This window comes from Rhinatrema bivittatum, chromosome 3 (genome assembly GCF_901001135.1).
Source record: "Rhinatrema bivittatum chromosome 3, aRhiBiv1.1, whole genome shotgun sequence".
Lineage (NCBI taxonomy): Eukaryota > Metazoa > Chordata > Amphibia > Gymnophiona > Rhinatrematidae > Rhinatrema > Rhinatrema bivittatum.
Window position 1 is genome coordinate 389,091,497 of NC_042617.1, and position 20,300 is coordinate 389,111,796.

The following is a 20,300-nucleotide window of genomic DNA, read 5'->3' on the forward strand; positions in this document are numbered from 1 at the left end:
GCGTCTGGTTTTCAACCCGCGAGCCCATTTTAATTTTTTTTTTTAATTTTTAACTTTTTTTTAACTTTTGGGGCCTCCGACTTAATATAGCCATGATATTAAGTCGGAGGGTGCACAGAAAAGCAGTTTTTACTGCTTTTCTGTGCACTTCCCCGGCGCCAGCAGAAATTAACACGTACCTTTGGGTAGGTGATAATTTCTTAAAGTAAAATGTGTGGCTTGGCTACACATTTTACTTTCTGAATCGTGCGGGAATGACTAATAGGGCCATCAACATGCATTTTGCGGGCGCTATTAGTCTCGGGGGGGTTGGACACGCGTTTTCGACGCCCTATTACCCCTTACTGAATAAGGGGTAAAGCTAGCACTCCACCAGAGCGCACTGTACTGTATCGGCCTGAATGTATGCTCTAGTCTAAGAGGTGACCTATACAGGGACAGTGACATCTGGTGGCCAGATCGGAATGGTCTGGCACACATTATCCTTTGGATTTATCTTGGACATTGATTGAACTTTCAAAGAATCAGTACATTTTGTCTGAACACCCCAACAGTGTCCAGCTTGTTTGCCCCTGCTGTAAATACAGAAAGAGAAAGGATAGAGACACACTCACACATGGGAAAAGCACTCCACTGCCTGAACCGTGAAGGACTGCCTTTACCTCCATAGAAAGAATCCACCCCTTGGGATCTTCAGTGAGGGGAAATGTGCCTGAGAAGTCTGCCCCAAAAAAGAAATATTTTTATGTCTCTAGGGGAAGCAGCTAATCCCCAAACAAAGGGTTAAGTATTTCCTTTCCACTGAAATACTTGCTTCTTGTGCATTATTATATTTATACATTAGAGGTATTTGAATGATTCAATAATAATTTATATAGAGTTCCATAAGTTTCATTTTATAGAGTTTTCCAATACAGAATCTGCTCAGTTATGGTAGCCCTTCTCTGGACTGCCTCTACTTTGTCAGCACCCTTATGGAGATAAGGCTTCCAAAATAGGATACAATACTCCAGATGTGCTCTCACCAGTAATCTGTACCAAAAATGACCTGTTTTCTCTTTCTGCACCCTAACAGGCCTCTGGCTCTGCCTAAAATCTCCTATTGGTTTTGTCTGTTGACTAGATAGTCCCTGCGCCATGGAGTTTATAATCTCTTTTGTACATTTGCATAGTGCTGCTTACATTTAATAATACTATAAAATTAATAAGTAGTAGTAGTAGTAGTAGTATCAGCAGCAGCAGCACTGTTTTGAAATTTTAAGATCCTCGGATATGATCAGCCTGCTTTCTTTCTCTTTTGAGATGTATGTCAGTATCTTGCCTCTGTCTTGTACCACTCCCTTGGATTTCTGTGTCCCAAATACATGACAGTACACTTTTTTGCATTGAATCTTAGCTGCCAAGTAAGCACTCCTCAAGCTTTCTTAGCTTGCTCTTTATTTTTTTTTTATTCTATCAGGAATTTCCACTCTTTCAGAGATTTATTTTTGCTATCTTTTTTAATTTTTAATGAATTAACTCACGCCTTTTCATTTGTAGCTCAAAACAAGTTATATACAGGTACTGTAGGTATTTGCCTTTCCCAGAGGGCTTGCAATCTAATGAGTCTATTTACTAAAGGTTTTCTCCCATTTTGTGTTTATGGGGAAAAAAATGCTTAGGGGCGGATTTTCAAAGGCCCGCGCGCGTAAATCCTTCCGGATTTACGCGCGCCAGCGCGCCTATTTTGCATAGGCCGCCGGTGCACGTAAAGCCCCGGGACGCGCGTAAGTCCTGGGGCTTTTGTAAGGGGGCGTGTTGGGGATGTGTCGGGGGCGGGGCCTACTGACGCGGCATTTCGGGGGCGGGCACGGGGGCGTGGCGCCGGCACGGGGGCGAGGTCGAGGCCTCCGGACCAGCCCCCGGGACCGGAGGACGTAGCGGGGCTGCCGGCCGACGCGCGCAAAGTTACGCCTGCTGGAAGCAGGCGTAACTTTGCCGACAAAGGTAAGGGGGGGTTAGATAGGGCCGGGGGGGTGGGTTAGGTAGGGGAAGGGATGGGAAGGTGCGGGGAGGGCGAAGGAAAGTTCCCTCCGAGGCCGCTCCGAAATCGGAGTGGCCTTGGAGGGAACAGAGGCAGGCTGCGCGGCTCGGCGCGCGCAGGCTCCCGATTTTGCATAGCCTTGCGCGCGCCGACCCAGATTTTATAAGATACGCGCGGCTACGTGCGTATCTTATAAAATCAGGCGTACTTTTGTTCGCACCTGCTGCGCGAACAAAAGTACGCGCTTGCGCAACTTTTAAAAATCTGCCCCTCAGTAAATAGGGCCCTAACTAGGTGAATCATGAGGTTGCAGTAGTGGTCTAATGTGCTATATCAATCAGGCAAATGTGCAGAAGAATTCAATGTCCACACATGATTTTAAGTAGAAAATGTTATACTTTTAAGATGCAACTCCACAGTGTTGCACAATAGAATAGTTCAAAGCAGGTCCCCTGACACGGACCCGTGTTTCGCCGCGAGGCTGCATCAGGAGGGACAAAACAGAGTTTTATTTTTTTCTGAAACCAGTTTAACAGACGGCGTCCTCACGGCAAAACACTGGTCCATGTCAGGGGACCCGCTTTGAACTATTCTGTTGTACAACACTGTGGAGTTGCCATCTTAAAAGTGTAACATTTTCTACTTAAAATCATGTGTGGACATTGAATTCTTCTGCACATTTGCCTGATTGATTTGTCTGATTGCATGCAGTAGCGCTCCTTTACTGTTTCTAATGTGCCTATATCACACGATATACGTGATAATTTGCATTGCTTTGCCCAGGTTCCCTCCCCTATTACAATAACTTGTTTTGCATGCAATTTGCAATCATGAATAATACAAATACATGCAAAGAAGGTCATTAATAGGCAATTTAATGTTAGTATTTTATTGCAGCTGACCGAGAAAGTTGTCAGCTGCGATAAAATAACACCAAATCCTGGGATTTTGATAAATGTAATGTGGGAGCCTCAGGACCCTAACACACATCCCAAGGCTCCCACATTACAATTAAAGAGCCAAGCAAAGGTTAAAAAAAAATTTCCATGGCTAAAAAAAAGGTTGAGCCGGGGGTCAGGGCTGACCCCTGGCTCAGATTGGGGCTACTAGTCGAGGCAGCCCTGACTACTCAAAGTAAAACAAAGTTACCATCTCACATGTGGTGACAGCCCCACTCACCCCTACCCTCCCAAAGGTTTAAATAAAAGTCATCTCCCCACCCCAATATTAAAATAAAGTTGTTGGGGCATAGTGTCCCCTCTGGCCTCAAAGGTATAAAAATAATCTTTGGGGTTAAGTAGGAGCATCCCCACCTTCTCTTTCTTGCCCTCCTCCTCCCCACAAATGTATCAAAAAAGGTCACTGGTGTTCAGGGAACCCTCCCAAACCCCCTGAATCCCCAGGCACCCCTCTTCCAGACCTCTTGAACCTTAAAATTTCAATGGAGCTCTCGCAATGAGGCCTTCGCACCTAAAGGGCTGTGAATCACACTCTTTTGTCCCATGGTGTTTGGCCATGAGACAAAAGAATGCAGCATAGAGCCGATATATATTTGCAGAGGAGGGGCCCCATTATGCCAGACACATCCCCTGTGATAGTGGGACCACTCCCATGAAAAAACATCCTAGTTTAATGCATCCAGGGCTAGTTTGTGCCTGAGGCAATGGAGGGTAAAGTGACTTGCCCAAGGTCACAAGAAGTGTGCGTGGGATATGAAATTTGGCTTCCCTGGCTTTTATCCCTCTGCTCTTCTCCCAGTTTTCTTCTATTTCATCCTGTTACTCCATTACCTTTTTATAGAAATTAAATGAAATATATAAATGACAGCAGAAAAGGACCAAATGGACCATCCAGTCTGCCCTGCAAGCTTATGGTAGTATGTGCTGCACCGTACAGGTCACCCCCATACTTCTCAGTTTTCCAGACCGTAAAGGTCAGGGTCCTTTTTGGTTGCTGACTCAATCCAATTCCCCATTACTTCTCGCCGTTGAAGCAGAGAGCAATGTTGGAATTGCATCAAAAGTATCAGGCTTATTAGTTAAGGATAGTAACAGCCGCATCCGCCCCATGCTTATTTGTTTCCCCACACTGTAAAAGTCAGGGTCCTTGTTGGTTGCTGTCTGAACCTAATTCCCCTTTTCCCCTTTTCCTCTTTTCACCCTGCCGTTGAAGCAGAGAGCAATGATGGAGTTGATTTAAAAGTATGAAGGCTTATTGGTTAAGGGTAGTAACCTCCACACCAGCAAGTTACCCCCATGCATTCTTTTCTTCATTTCCATCCTCTAGCCTTTAGGGATCCTCAAGCTTATTCCTTGCCCCTTTGAATTCTTTCACTGTTTTTGTCTTCACCAACAAATCCGGAAGGGCATTCCAGGCATCCATAACCTTCTCCATGAAGAAATATTTCCTGACATTGGTTCTGAGTCATCTTCCCTGGAGTTTCATTTTGTGACCCTTAGTTCTATTGATTTCTTTCCAATGAAAAAGGATTGTTGATTGTGCATCATTAAAATCTTTCAGATATCTGAAGGTCTGTATCATATTTTCCCTGTACCTCCTCTCCTCCAAGATATACATATTTAGGTCCTTCAACCTCTCCTCATAAGTCATTTGATGGAGAAGCCCCCACCATGTTGGTTGCCCTTCTCCATCCTGTCTCTATCCCTTTTTAGATACGGTCTTCAGAACTAAACACAGTATGCCAGGTGAGGCCTCACCAAAGACTTGTACAAGGAGATTATCACCTCCTTTTTTTTTTTTTTTTTTACTGGTTATTCTGCTCTCTCTATGTAGCCCAGCATTCTTCTGGCTTTAAATATCACCTTGTCACATTGCTTTGCTGTCTTCAGATCACTAGAAACTATCACCCCAAAGTCCCTCTCTTGTTTTATGCACAACAGTCTTTCATCCTCCATCACATAAAGCTCTTTTGGATTACTGTACCCCAGTGGCATGACTCTGCACTTCTTGGCATTGAATCCCAGCTACCATATCTTTGACCACTGTTCAAGCTTTCTTAAATCACATCTCATCCTCTCTACTCCTTCCGGCATGTCCACTCTGTTGCAGATCTTAGTATCATCCTCAAATATACAAACTTTACCTTCTATTCCTTCCACAATGTCACTCACAAAGATATTGAACAGAACTGGTCCCAACACCGATCCTTGTGGCACTCTATTTAACACCGTTCTCTCTTCAGAGTAGGTTCCATTTACCATTAAATGCTGTCTTCTATCCATCAACTAGTTTGTATTCCATGCCACCATCTTGGCGCTCACTCCCAAGCTTCTCATTTTATTCACAATCCTCCTATAAGCGACCGTATCAAAAGCTTTGTTGAAATCCAAGTAGATCACATCGAGCGCTCTTCCTCAATCCAATTCTTTAGTCACCCAATCAAAAAAACAATCAGATTTTTATGACAGGACCTTCCCCTGGTGAATTCATGCTGCCTTGGGTCCAGCAATCCTCCTGACTGTAGATAATTCACTATCCTTTCCTTAAGCAGAGTCTCCATTAATTTTCCAACCACCAAAGTGAGGCTAATCAGCCTATAATTTCCAGCCTCCTCTCTGCTACCAGCCTTGTGAAGTAGGAACACCACTACTCTTCTCCAATCACTCAGCACCACTCCCATTTCCAGGGATCTATTGAACATGTCATGCAGCGGATATGCCAACATGTCGCTGAGCTCCCTGATTATCCTGGGATGAACCTAATATGGCCTCATGGTTTTGTCCACTTTCAGTTTTCCTAGCTCTTCCCATACATTCTCTTCTGTAAACAGAGTTTCATCTACCCCATCTCCAACTACGGTTTTGTCAACCAGCAATGGTCCTTCTCCAGGTTCTTCTTTAGTGAATACTGAACTGAAGTATTTGTTTAATATTTCTGCCATTTCTTCATCTCTCTCCACACAGTACTCCTTGTCAACTTTCTGTTTCACTATACCACTTCAGTCCTCCCTTCTTTCTCTGATATATCTGAAAAATGTTTTGTCTTCTCTTTTTACCTCTTTGGCAATTCTTTTTTCTGCTTGATGTTTCGCTTTCCTGATTTCTTTCTTCATCTCCCTCAGTTTTAACGGATATTCTTCCTTGTGTTCCCATTTTTTTGGGATCCTTTATACTTCTTGAATGCTGCTCTTGTTGCCTTAATTTTTTTAGCCATCTCCTTAGAAAGCCAGATTGATTTCTTTTTGATTCTTACTATTCTTTGCTTTCCTAATATATAGATTTGTTGCCTTTGTAATAGTGCTTTTTAATTTGGCCCATTGTTGATCTATCTCACCCATTTTCTCCCAGTCTTCCAGTTCTTCCTCCAGTACATTCCCATTTTGACAAAGTCTGTATTTGTGAAATTCAAAAGTCGGGTCTTTGTGTGTCTACTATTTGTGATATCAAACCATACTGTCTGATTATCACTACTGCTCAGGTTGAGCCCCTACCAGAACATCAGAGACATTTTACCCATTAGTGAGCACTAGATTGAGGATCACACCCTCTCCCATGGGTTTCATTACCATTTGTTTGAGCAGAGCACCTTGAAGGGCATCCACTATCTCTCTACGTTTTTAGATTCCACAGAAGGGATGCTCCAATCTACATCCAGCAGATTAAAATCTTCAACGAACAACACTTCTAACTTCTTTCCACACTTTTGGATGTCTTTGATCACGTCTCTGTCCAGTTCATCCATTTGGGTTGGAAACCTGTAGATCGCACCAGTAAAAATAGAAGTACTATCTTCTTTTCTCCTTGTCCCTTGTAATTCAGTTGCTTGGATATAGTTTTTAACATAAAGAGCTACTCCTCCCCCTTTTCTGTCCTCCCTGTCCTTCCTTAACAAATTATAGCCTGGGATGGCCGCATCCCAATCATGAAAGTCAGTGAAATATGTCTCCGTAACAGCAACTATGTCCAATTCCGCCTCTACCATTATAACCGGCAGGTCTGGGATTTTATTGCTCAAACTACAAGCATTTGTGGTCATATCTTTCCAGCTGCTCTTCCTAGTCGCATTTTCTGTTTTTTTTTTAACTGATTGATTTTGTTACTTTGTCTTCCCACTTCCTGTATTGCTTGGGGGTAACATTCATATTTCACTGGCCACCTCATGCCACCCCCACTCCCTTGTTTAAATGCCTGATAATGTATGATCTGAATTTTTCACTTACCATCCTCTTTCCTGCACATACAAATGTAGGCCATCCTTACCATGTAATCTTTTATTGCTCCATACATGGCCCCAGCCTCAAAAGTATCCAAAACCACTTTCCTTACACCAGGTTTATTCTTTTTCTTTGAGTACCACACTTTGCTAGAAACAGAATTCTCCCTTTATCTGCTTCCCTAATCTCTGTCCATTAAAAAAAAAAGGCAGCTAAAAGGCTCATGTCATGTCTTAGCTGTTTTTTGTCTTCATTTTTTTCTTTCTTCCATATCCATTGAATTGTTACAAAGTGAGGTTGTTCTTCATTCTATCCTGTCTTTGTAACCGATTATAAATTGCTTAGATAAAATTAATCCATAAATAAATGGACAGTGACAATAAAGCTAGGCTATTTTTAGGTAATTCAAAGTGCATTCAGATATGACAGATCAAGATTATCACTCACATACACTGTCTTCCTTGCCTACAACTGATGGTAATCACATGATGGAACCCCTCCAAACTGCAGAAGATTCATTGCAGTCATAAATGTGATAGATTCATTCCAGTGAGCCTTGCTGGTACTATCGCACATGAGTGCTGTCTCTAGGGGCTTATGAGCATGCAGTAAAAATGATAAATTAATAGCGTGTTTGAAAATAAAATGTGGTTATTGTTGGTGTTGAAATGGACAATTTGATTTTGGGTCAGATACACTAAGAGGTTTCTTCCAGTTTTGTGTAAGTGGGGAAAATGCTTGGTGCTTTTTTTTTTAATTTTGAACTGAGGTTGTGTTTCAGTTTGTCTTTTGTGAATATGCAACAAATGGACTATCAGGACAGAGTGCAAAGTCATAACAAAATCATAAATGCATGTTTCTGGACTGTTGTTATGTGTTTTGTTGGCATCATTAGATCTAGCATGTAAATAGAGCAAATTCAAATCATTTTATATTTATTTCCTTATAATAAAATTATGTATTCCATACATTTCCCCTCTGTTTTTTTTTCTTAATATATATCTAGTAGCAATCGTATCCATATTTTCTATATTTCAAACATTAAGGCTCAGATTTGGGTTGTTTGACCTTTTAAACATGGGACTAGGGATGATCCAGTGGCCCAGTGGTGGTGCAGCTCACTGCCATGCGGAAAACCTGGGTTCAGTTCCTGGATCTGGTCCTCTGCTCGCTAGGCAGGCAGAGGATGAGGATGCCATGGAGGCAGTCCCCACAGTCCCTTGGAGGAGGGAGTCCTAGTCTTTAGGCAACAGCATCACCATGTAAGGCCCACAACTGCAGGGCTCCAGAGGCAGCCTAGGTGCATGATCCCTGGTCAAGAACCACTGCTGCAGTGACTGAGCTAAGTGAGATAGGAGGTGACAGAAAATGGGGGAGAAAGTCCCCAGGTAGTTGCAATTGAAGTTTCTTAGCACCATATCCCAGTCCCAGCCCTATCTGAGCTAGAAGTTGAAAAAAACAGGAGGCAACCACCACCGGACTTCCCTACCAAAAAATCAGGGACAAAGTTAGAGATAATAAAAATATGATGAGAGAAAGTTTTAAATGTGGAGAATTCATAACTGTCAAATTTATTTTTGTATGGAAGAGCTTAAGATTTAATACACTGGGTCAGACCAAAAGTCTATCAAAGCCCAGCATCCTGCCTCCATAGTGGGCTATCCGGGTCACTAGAAAGTAACAGGGAGATCCCAGAGTAGATGCAGACCTTGTTGCTCACTCTCAGAAATAAGCAGTGAATTTCCCAAATTTACTTGGCTAATAATTATTTACGGACTTTTCCTCCAGGAACCCCGTTATGCTAGATGCCTTGACCACAGCCTCTGGCAACAAATTCCACAGCTTGATTATATAGAGCATAGCAATGACGGTAACTTTCAAACTGGCATACTAAACACATTTGCGCACATGTGTCGGCCTGCACCCAGGGATGCGGCTATTTTATAACTTGCGCGGGTATATGCGTGCATGTTATGAAATAGCCTGGCCGCCTGCACATGTGCACCAAATTTTAAGTGAGCGTGAAAATCCTGCTTCTACCACATAAGTCGGGGGATTTTAAAGAAGCACGCATCGAAGCCATTTCCAGTTTTACCAGTTTATACCCAGTTCACCGGGTTAAGAGATAGGTGGTCCAACCCCCTCCCCCTTACTTTAATTGCCTTGACTCCCCCAAGTTAGGTCTGACCCTTAAAACCCCACAGATGTGCCTGGTTTTCTTTATTTTATAATTTACACCTCCTCTGTAGAAGTAAACTTATATGGCAGGAGTTCTGGGCGCACACCCAGGAGCGTAAAGTATTTGCACGCACTTCTCTGGTTCATGCCCCAAAATTCCCATGCCCCACCCACACCATGCTGCGCCCCTTTTTGAAAAATGTTGAGATGTGCACACTGCGGGAGATAGGCGCGTACTCTGGGCAGCTTTTAAAATCTGCCTGGCTTGCACGAGCCCAACCTGTGTGAGCATCTCCTGATGGATGTGCACAGCAGACTTTTTAAATTCACATTTAAGGAGGTAATTTTCAAAAGGATTTACATGTGTAAAACTGGGTTTTATGTGCAAAAATAGGCTTTAGAAAATTGCTACATTTATGCACATAACTGTTGAAAATTCACTCCTTAGGGCTGAATTTTCAAATGGGCTTTTGAAAATTGCCATGTAATTATGCATGTAATTCCTTTGAAAATGCCATAATTTATGCATGTAATTCCTTTGAAAATTCACTCCTTAGGGCTTTTTAGCTTGGAAAAAAGACTGAGTGAGGACATGACCGAGATCTACAAGATTATGAATGGAAAAGAACAAATCTCAGGTAAGCAGTTATTTAAGTGTTCAAAACTACTAGGACCAGAGGGCATCCAATAAAATTGTACACTAGCAGTTTCATGACAAACACGAGAAAGTATGTTCGGTAATTAAACTGTGGAATTAGCTGCCACCAGATGTAGTCACTGTAAGCATCATAGTATAGGGTTCAGGAGAAGGGTTGAATCCACTCCTGGAAGGCAAGGACATAAATGGATATTAGAGATTGGGTGGAGACCCAAATGAAATGACTTCATACTTTTATAGATCTAGTCTCTAGGGAGTACTTAGAGGAACTCTGGTTTTCATCTGGTGACTCTGGATCTGCTATTAGAGACAGAATGCTGGGCCAGAAGGGTCATTGGTTTACCCAGCATGGCCATTGTTATGCTCTTATATTCCTAGTTTTGTTTTCTATTCCTTTCCAAATAATTTCTGTTTGCTTTTTTGACAGCCGCCACACTCTGGCTTGAGCATTTCAATATATTATCTGCAATGACTCCAGAATCCTTTTCCTGGGTAGTAACTGCTAATACAGTATTCAGCAGTGCACCTATTTTAGGATTATTTTTCCATATGTACATTTGTCCACATTAAATGTCATCTGCCATTTAGATGATCAGTTTCTCAGTCTGGCAAGATCCTTCTGCAGTTCTTTACAGTCTGCTAGTGTTTTAACAACTTTGAATAATTTTGTGCATCTGCATTTAACTCAATGTTTCAATGTAATTGCTCTTTCTGTTAAATTCCTTTAGCCTTTCCTTCTTCACCCAGTTTTGAACATCCCTGTTTTTATTGTAACTTCATAGTTTCTCTTCACCAGTTACTGTTTTATTTTATTTTCATTTTACACCCCCTGTTAAATGTAAACCAGCATGATGAGATTCTTATCTTGAATGCCGGTATAGAAAAACACTAAATAAATAAATAAATAAATAAATAAATAAATAAACGAATAGATAAAATGTATAAGAATGGTTGATTTCATCCAACTAAATTATCCCCTTAGAACTGGAAAACTTTTAGGATGTGAAGTTTTACTCTGTCATATCTGTCAAACAAATGCATAGCAAGTGTCTGAGTACAACCACATTGAAGATTTCTCCAGCAGTCCAATCCAAGGATGAACTGATATTTATTCATCAGTCACTGATTTCTCACTGCCTCTCTGATCACATAAAATTATAGTGAACATGTTATCACTAAGATCATTGCATCTGAATCAAAATGTTTGGATACATTTGAAGACATAAGAATTAACAAACAAGTTTATTTGCATGATAAGATATCACCTACAACTTGTTTGACCCTTATTTCTATGCATTCAAGTGGACTAAAATGGTAATTACAATACCTTAAGAACATAAGAAAATGCCATACTGGGTCAGACCAAGGGTCCATCAAGCCCAGCATCCTGTTTCCAACAGTGGCCAATCCAGGCCATAAGAACCTGGCAAGTACCCAAAAACTAAGTCTATTCCATGTTACCATTGCTAATGACAGTGGCTATTCTCTAAGTGAACTTAATAGCAGGTAATGGACTTCTCCTCCAAGAACTTATCCAATCCTTTTTTAAACACAGCTATACTAACTGCACTAACCACATCCTCTGGTAACAAATTCCAGAGTTTAATTGTGCATTGAGTAAAAAAGAACTTTCTCCGATTAGTTTTAAATGTGCCCCATGCTAACTTCATGGAGTGCCACCTAGTCTTTCTATTATCCGAAAGAGTAAATAACCGATTCACATCTACCCGTTCTAGACCTCTCATGATTTTAAACACCTCTATCATATCCCCCCTCAGACGTCTCTTCTCCAAGCTGAAAAGTCCTAACCTCTTTAGTCTTTCCTCGCAGACAAATTTTTCATAGCCACAGTTTGATAAGTTGGAATGTAGTCAATACCTATTACATTTGTCTGATATGTGCAAATGATTTTGCATGTCAGGCAGGCGCACATTCCTTAGGCTCCTAGATTTTAAATAGTTATGTAAGAGTGTCATGGAGCATGTTCTTTACTAGAGTTATCAGAGTCCTCACAGACCTTGACTGTTTGATGTCAGAGAGAATAGAAGTGTATACTGGTCCCTGACACTTCCCAGTGGAAGATGTTTTGCAGAGAATGTGTGTTTAAGAAAACTCATGAGCACCCTGTTGTGTTCTATTACCTCCATCTCTTGTCCTGAGAGCGTGACTGGAATCTAAGGATGGGGCTCCTGGGCTACAGGAACTGGGGAGATTATCTTGGTATACAAGGAGAATCTTGAGGATGAAAAAGATCAGGGGGTGATCTCAAGGAAGAGGGGGTTTAATCCCAGACTTCTCATACACTGTGGGAGATTACCTAATTATTCTGAAGAGTAGATTTCCGGTTGGAGTAGGTTTATGGAAATGCAAGACTGGATAATCTCCTTGCAGAATTGCTGTTGAATGGATATGTCAACAGAAATTCATCTAAAGTTTTCTCAGGAGGCTTTTCCTTTTCCCTCCTGAAGGCGGAGAGATCTTTGTCACACGAACCAAAAGGGAGAGCCCAGGGAGTGTCCCGTTTAAGAGTGCCTCAGACCTAGTGGCTAGTTGGTGAAGAAAATGTTTAGCGATGCAAATTAGTGCTGGTTTGTGATCTTGAACTATTCTGTTTTTGGATTGTGTATCTCTACTGCCTTTTGTATTGCTATATGAATTGCACTATCCTTCAGTGTGGCTTCTACTAAGCTATTCATCTATTTAGTTATGCCAGTAAGAGGGTTTATGTTTAAAACAACCTCAAACCAGTTTGAGTGTTTTGTCCTTGTTCTATCTGGGACTGTGCTGTAAGACCTCTAAACAGTATATGGGCCTTGAAAGACTTTACCTTTCTGCCTTGTAAGAAAAAGAACCTGGGGTATGAATGGCAATCTGGCCCCAGCTTCCCCGACGTGAGCCCCAGCAAATGACTAGCCAGTGGAACAGGGGCTATAGTTTTTAGTTACTTGTAATTTTTTTGCTGCACTTTCTCTCTAATGCCCATTATAATGTTGCACCCTCTTAGTCATTAATATAAACATTCTGCACTATGGTATGTTATGGTGAACAAAAACCATACTAGGAAACAGTGGCCACCAATGTAACTTTAGTTTAAATCCATTGTATTCTACAGTTGGGAAATCGGTAATGTAATAAACATGGATATATGTGGTAGTTAAAAAGTTTACCATCTCACTGCAGTCTCTAATTATTAAGCAGCTACTCTTTAACTTATCAGTTGCTGTCATTGCTTGTACGCTGCATAACAGCTTCTGAAGTGGGGAGAATTAAACAAAACCAAAGTATTATTTATTCTTCTTCGGTTTCAATGGATAGGCAGAATAGAACATAATAATACAAAGAGTGACTTGCCCGTGGTTACAGAGAAGCAGAGAAAGTGCCATCAGGTTAGAGATAAATTCAGATCAGCAGTGCCCTGTTACATGGGCAATGAAGTATAAAATATGATGGGGATTAGTAAAATGATAGTGGAGGACATGTGTGAGAGGCCATTCCAAATTAAACTGATTTTGTTTGCACTGAAAAGTGTGGGTGATAAGGAGATGAGCGATGCCATTTTTGTATTGAAGTAATGAACATAATATTCTATTTTTAACATCCACCACTGTATGTGATAGGTGGCATTATAGCCTGGAACAAGGATGGCTTGAATGTGCCAAAGAAGGTGTCAATGAGCAATTTAACAAGAGGCTCTCGAAACCCTAATTTTGGCTGGAGCAGCAGAGCTTAAAGCATTAGTTTAAAGAGATATCACCAGAGAGATGTAAATGAAAAAATGACCACATCAGAACGGGAAGGAATAAACATGAAGACAAAGTGCTTCAGCAGTTCAGAGATCACTTTGTAGAAGCTCAAGTACTGATAGCAAATTGTCAGACAGCACCAGCTGCCATTGTACTAGCATAATAAATCCTTGGTTTCAGGCTGATATGCTGCTGTTCTTGTTTTAAAGGGAGCTTTGAAAATAAGATTTAAAACTCAAGGGGCCAAATACATCGGCGCTCTTTTGCACTGTCCTGGTGCCAGCCCCATCTTAGCGCTAATGGAATGTCTGAAATCCTGGGAGGTGTCCAGTGAAGACAGCCTAAAGGTTGCTGCTGAACTCTGCTTTGAGTACCCATAAGATGCCAACTGCGGTGAAATGGTAAGGAAACCCTTAAGGGAGGTGGGTCTTCTCTGTTGTGAATTTGTTGTCAGAGGATGTTATTAAAGTTAATAGCATAGCTGGGATTAAAAAAATGTTTGGACAGGTTTAGGGATTGCCATCTGGGAATGAGCAACAGGGAGGTAATCTTTTTAGGTCCTTGCAAGTGACCCAGATTGGCCTCTGTCAGGATGCGGGGCTCAATGGGCCATTGGTCTGACCCAGAATGGTATTTCTTATGCTCTTAAATGGTTGGTGGATGTTTCACGTATTAAGTGCACTTGTGTGATGCACAATGCGATGCGTTTTGTGCAAAGGAAGCAGGAGGTGCATACCTTGGGACATACGTGTTTAACTGATGGGGTTATGTAGGGATCTCGTCTCTTCTCTAGAATAATTTGCACGAGGAAGGATTCACTACATTCTCTCATGTAGAGAATGTCCCAGTATGGAGAAGTTGTAGTTTGGCTGTTTTACAGGTGGCAGTGCAGAATCTTGAGGAAATGTAGTTCTAAACAGTTCTCTGGAGGGAAGGAGCTACAGAAGTTGGTTTTTGCTGTCCTCTTGAAGAGTAGGGGCTTTTTCAACCTTGAGGGTTCCTGAAAGAGAAAATAAACAAAATCTGTTGCTGGGAGGGGGGAAGAATTGAGCTTGGGAGTCCAATGAAGAGGGATAAAAAGAGTGAGCCCTAAGATAGTTCTTAATATGCAATAGGTGAAGTTACTGTATTTGAAAGTTATAAAGAAAGTGATTTTCATGGAAGAAATGAAGCAGTAACTAAGGATCAGGAAGCTGCTGCAGCAGCAGTAAAAAATATTTCAGATTTTCAAGGACTCCTGCAATAAAGAGTTGTGGAGTAAGCTAAGTTGTACCAGCCTGTAGATTTGTCTGCCAGCAGTTCAGTGGATGAAACCGATGTGCATAAGTAGTAGTTACTGTGAGATTCATCTGTAACCTTATTCTGCTTTATCTTTGTGGGAGCAGAAAATAGAATCTGGATTGTTTGGTGTAAATAGTATCCCTTGCCATTTGTACTTCAGGTAAAGAGACTTTAATTTGGGAGCCACATGCACTGTGTCTCATGCTATACTTTCATAAATGAAAGGAAGTGTGTTAAGAGTTTTACGATTCTCTGGAGGATCCTGGAGGAATTTTGCTTCCCCCCCCCCCCCCTCAAAAGACAAGAACCCCATTTTTATAGATTATTTTTTTTTGTCTGAATTTGAATTTTGAATTTATTAAAACTTATTTTTGCACTATTCAAAAAATATTTTGAGGCGAATTAGAGATAAAAGCATACGTAAAAGAACTAAAATAATTACAAGTCAATGCTTATCATAAATAAACACATTTGGCTTGAACCTGGTACATCAATAGGACTGGGTATATGCAAAGGAGCAAATTATGACTGATCACCAAATCTGAAAGCTTGCTTAAACAAAAAAATGCTTTTAGAGCTTTCTTAAATTTCTTTTTACATTCAATGGAGCGAGTGAAGTCTGGCAAAGCATTCCAGATATGAGGGCACGTGACTGAGTAGGCCCTGCAACATGTCATGTCTAAGCGTGTACACGGATACCCACATTATGTACACCAGCCCACATTTTCTAAATGAAACTCCAGAAGGAGTTTCCCTTTCAAAGCCATCTTGCAGTATGTACTTGCAGGGTTGCAAGCACCATGGGTAGTAGAGATGTGCTTCGGGTTGGTATATCATGTCGGGCTTCGTTTCGGTGCCCCCCCCCCCCAACGGGAATTTTGTTTTTCCCGTGGTTTGGGTTTTTTTTTTCAGGGGCCCCGATTCTCGGGTTAGTGTGCGCTAACTCCCTGTTAGCGCACACTAACTCTGCCATATTACTGCACGCTAACCCGAAAATGAATTTTTTTCTGAAATTTCAGAAAAAATTTAATCGTTTTTCGGTTCTCCCGAACCGTTTCAAATTAGGCAGTTTCGTTGAAATAGCCTAATTCAGGAAAAACAATTGCACATCCCTAATGGATAGTATCATTACTGCCTTCCATTACTATCCATTAGTGACAGATACAGGATTTTTTTTCTGCTCCTAGGCGCTGTTGATGCTGTTGTGCCCACCCACCCAGTTAGGTTTGTAAGAGGGAGCAGAAGGTCTAAGACACATCCCCACAGTTTCTTGCAGCAGCTCAAGGTTAGATTACATGGCAAAACTTTGAAAATTCTGAAGTACATTGACAAAGAGACATTTCCATCTTTTATTTTACATTATAAAAATAAAGTTGTTTTCCAACCTTGCAAGTGTCTGAATAGTTTTTTTTTTTTTTATTGGGTGAAAAAAAAGAATCTCAAGAATCACTAGAAGGAGAAGATCTCAGGGATGTGAAAAGGAGGTTAGAATACCAGATATTGTAAGAGGAAGAGAGGATGGCCAGGAAGAAGGTGAGCAGAATATGAGAGGGCTGGACATGAGGGAGAAGTAGGAAAAAGGACTGAGGATAAGGGGAGAACAGGGAAAGAGGACCAGATTTAGGGAGGATGGGAGATGGAGAAGATTGAGGAAGTGTGGGGGGGGGAGGGGTATGAATCTTGGATGGGGGAAGAGGAAGGGGAGGAAGATTCTGGGACTGAGGAAGAAGAGGAGGGAGGATGAGAGGTTGGTGGTACATTTCAGGAGCTGGGGAGAAGGGAGAGGTAGAAAGAAAGGGTGGCTCCGGGATTTAGGGGAACAGAATCCAAGATCAAGCAAGAGAGGCTCTGAACTGCAGTGTGTATGTTGGAGGAGAGGGGGAAGGGAGGAGGCAGGTGCTTTGGTCTTGCACCCCCCTTTGCATCCCTTCTAATCTCCTACCCAATCTGGCATACTCGCATACACACCCTTCCCTCTTACACACACAAACACTGTCTCTGTCTAACACAGAGACACACATCCCCCATCCCCTCTCCTCATCCCCTCAATTGTCCCCTACTTAACTCCTTCTACATTCCCCAAATTATCTCCCTTTGCTGTGTCTGCTCCTGGCTCACTCCTTCCCCTCCTGTCCCTGAATGTTGGAGAGGAAAGGCTATATATATTAGAGAGCAAAGTAGTTCTTGTTTGCTCTGCTGTATCATTACCTGCTCCAGGCTCACCCCCATGCCTTCTTCTCTGTATGCTGGTCGGGAGGTCAGGGACTGGATCAGGAAACAGAAGGCTGAGTGAGATTCAGTACAGCCGAAAGGCAGTAAATCTTCAGCCAGCCTGCTGCCCCCAGATTTTTGCTGCTCTAGGCACAAGTCTAGTGTGATTATTGATAAATCCAGGTCTGCCCTCGTCATTTATAATCTCGCTTAAAATCCAAATGAAAGGCATCAAAGGAACCAGTGTAGAACATAAATGCAAGTCAATTGTTTTTCTTTGTGTTGGTAAATAAGCTGCAGAAGTATCCTTTCTCACATTAATTATAAATTCCAGAGTGTTCAACATTTTGGGAAAAGTGACCACTGAGTGACATCTTTAGGAATGCACAATACTCTCAGCCCTATAAATATACAGTACATCTTCATCTACTTATTCTTTTCATTTTGCAGGATGCATGGTATCCCCACAGTAGATATCAATTCTGTCATATCTGTTTACTTTTTAAACACTTTCCAGCTAACAGGTTTGCACTGAATGTACATCATCCAAACAAATGGACTGTTTCTTTTTCAATTCATTTTGCTCTCCAAGGATGCCAACTTGGGAACTTTTTTTTTTTTTTACTGACAGTCTGATATAGTTTTACTAATAACCGAACTTTTTTTTAGACACACAGTTTACCTACTATGAAAGCATGGAAATTACCCCAAACTCCCAACTCAATTTAGCTCCTCTCTTCAGCCAGGCTCTCTTTTAAATTTCATGTTCTCACTGTAGTCTTGTTTTCTGCACAGTGTGGTTGTTACAGATCAGTATTTGGTACACCTTGCAAAAATGTCTTCTTTTAAAGCACCACGGTAAGCTTTCTCTTTTCCAGGTGCACATATGGTAGTATAAAAATATAGGACTGAAGGGACATTAGGCTGATAGTTTCATGGTCATGAAACTATTTTTCCTTATTTGTTACTGACTGACAGTAAATTTACTGATGATTGCCATCCCTATTACTCTTCCAGTTCCCTGTGGATTAGTGATCAGAAGTCATTCCATGGAAAACTAATTTTTTAATTCACCGTCTCCAAAATCTGGTGAGGAAAAGCTTTCATTTCCTCCGTCCTCATTTCACATGCCTGCCAGTTCCTTAAACATTTTCAGTTTCTATCATTACCAGACAGACCTGACCCTCTGCCAGGCCCACCATAGTTACTTCAAGAAAGGTTTCTTGTCACATAAGATACAGCTGTCATCTTTTCTTAACCCTCAGCACTGTAAACAAGCCCTTCCTGGCACAAGAGCATAAACAGAACTGTAATCTCTCTGCCTTGATTTTCCACATGTCTGGCCAAGAAAGGTATCGCTCCATGACATCATCCCATCTCATTCGTTTCCCTGTATATTCTCCCTTTTTATCTGCAGGCTTTTATTCTCCTTTTTCCATTTTTTTTTGTTTTTTCACATACAGACCCACCTCCCCCCCCCCCCCCAATCATTTTGCTTGCTGTTTCAGTTTGTCGGTCATCAGTGAGTCTTGCAAGCTCTTTGCATCTTGCTTCCTCTATATTGTACTAGCCCCATTTGCTGCTGTGTGTCTGCCTCCCAATCACTCTCTGCTTATTATTTATGTGATTCAGTGTATGTGCCTAATGTTTTAAACTTTCAGCTTTGCAATTAGGTCACAGCATTAGTCCTTCTCTCCCACTGCACAAGGTTAAACAACCTTTTGGGTCTAAACCCCATTTATTGTGGACTGTGGAGCTGAGCAAAAATACACAGCTGTAAAGGGACTCATTGAAAAGGGTGAACAAATGGAATCACTCTTTTTGTATATTATTCTGCCTTAAATATGAAGCACGGGGTCTCATACTTCCATCTGGAAGGCTTTGTATAGCTTCAATAAAATTATTCTTATTGAATTTCCTTTAAGAAATAGCCAAACAAAACTTCTTTCTTTGAAACTATACATGAATGTGGCAGAGAGCAATGTTTAACATCAAGCACATGAGGGGAGCACACCTGTGACTTTCATCCACTAATTTTTAAATTTAAGCAACAATATGAGTTGAATTTAACCCTATGAGAGCTGAGAAACTAAGAAGGGTTGGTCATGGAAAGTCATGGACAGTACTTGAAGGAGAGACTGCTAACAGTGCATTTGAGTGTATATATTCATTTATTTTATTTTATAAACATTTTATATTCCACCTTTTCTAAGGGGGTTATTTTCTAACCCTATTGCACGCTGTTCCATTCCTTTTATCATTTTGGTCGCCCTTCTCTGTACCTTCTCCATCACAACTATATCTTTTTTGAGATGCGGCGACCAGAATTGTACACAGTATTCAAGGTGTGGTCTCACCATGGAGCGATACAGAGGCATTATGACATTTTACGTTTTATTCACCATCCCCTTTCTAATAATTCCCAACATTCTGTTAGCTTTTTTGACTGCCGCAGCACACTGAACCGACGATTTCTTGCATTTATCCACATTAAATTTCATCTGCCATTTGGATGCCCAATTTTATTTATTTATTTATTTATTTAACACTTTTCTATACTGACCTTCATGGACAAGAACCATATCGGATCGGTTTACATCGAACAGGGTAAACAACTGTAGTGTCAACTAACTTAAATCAACAAAGGTGTGGAAGAGGCAAAGTTACATTCAACAGGGAGTAAGAACTTGGGAGCTTAATCAGCTGGAAAGATAGGTTATAGCAGGCTGAAATTTATAAATATAATACCATTGTTAAGATAATGCATAAGGTGCTTAGGAGTATCGAGGTCTATCGTACAGGCAGAAAATAAGGCTGTCATCCAGGCATGTCATTAAGGTCTTCCTGCAATTTATCACAATCTGCTTGTGATTTAACTACTCTGAACAATTTTGTATCATCTGCAAATTTGATTACCTCACTCGTGGCATTTCTTTCCAGATCATTTATAAATATATTAAAAAGTACGGGTCCCAATACAGATCCCTGAGGCACTCCACTGCCCACTCCCTTCCACTGAGAAAATTGTCCATT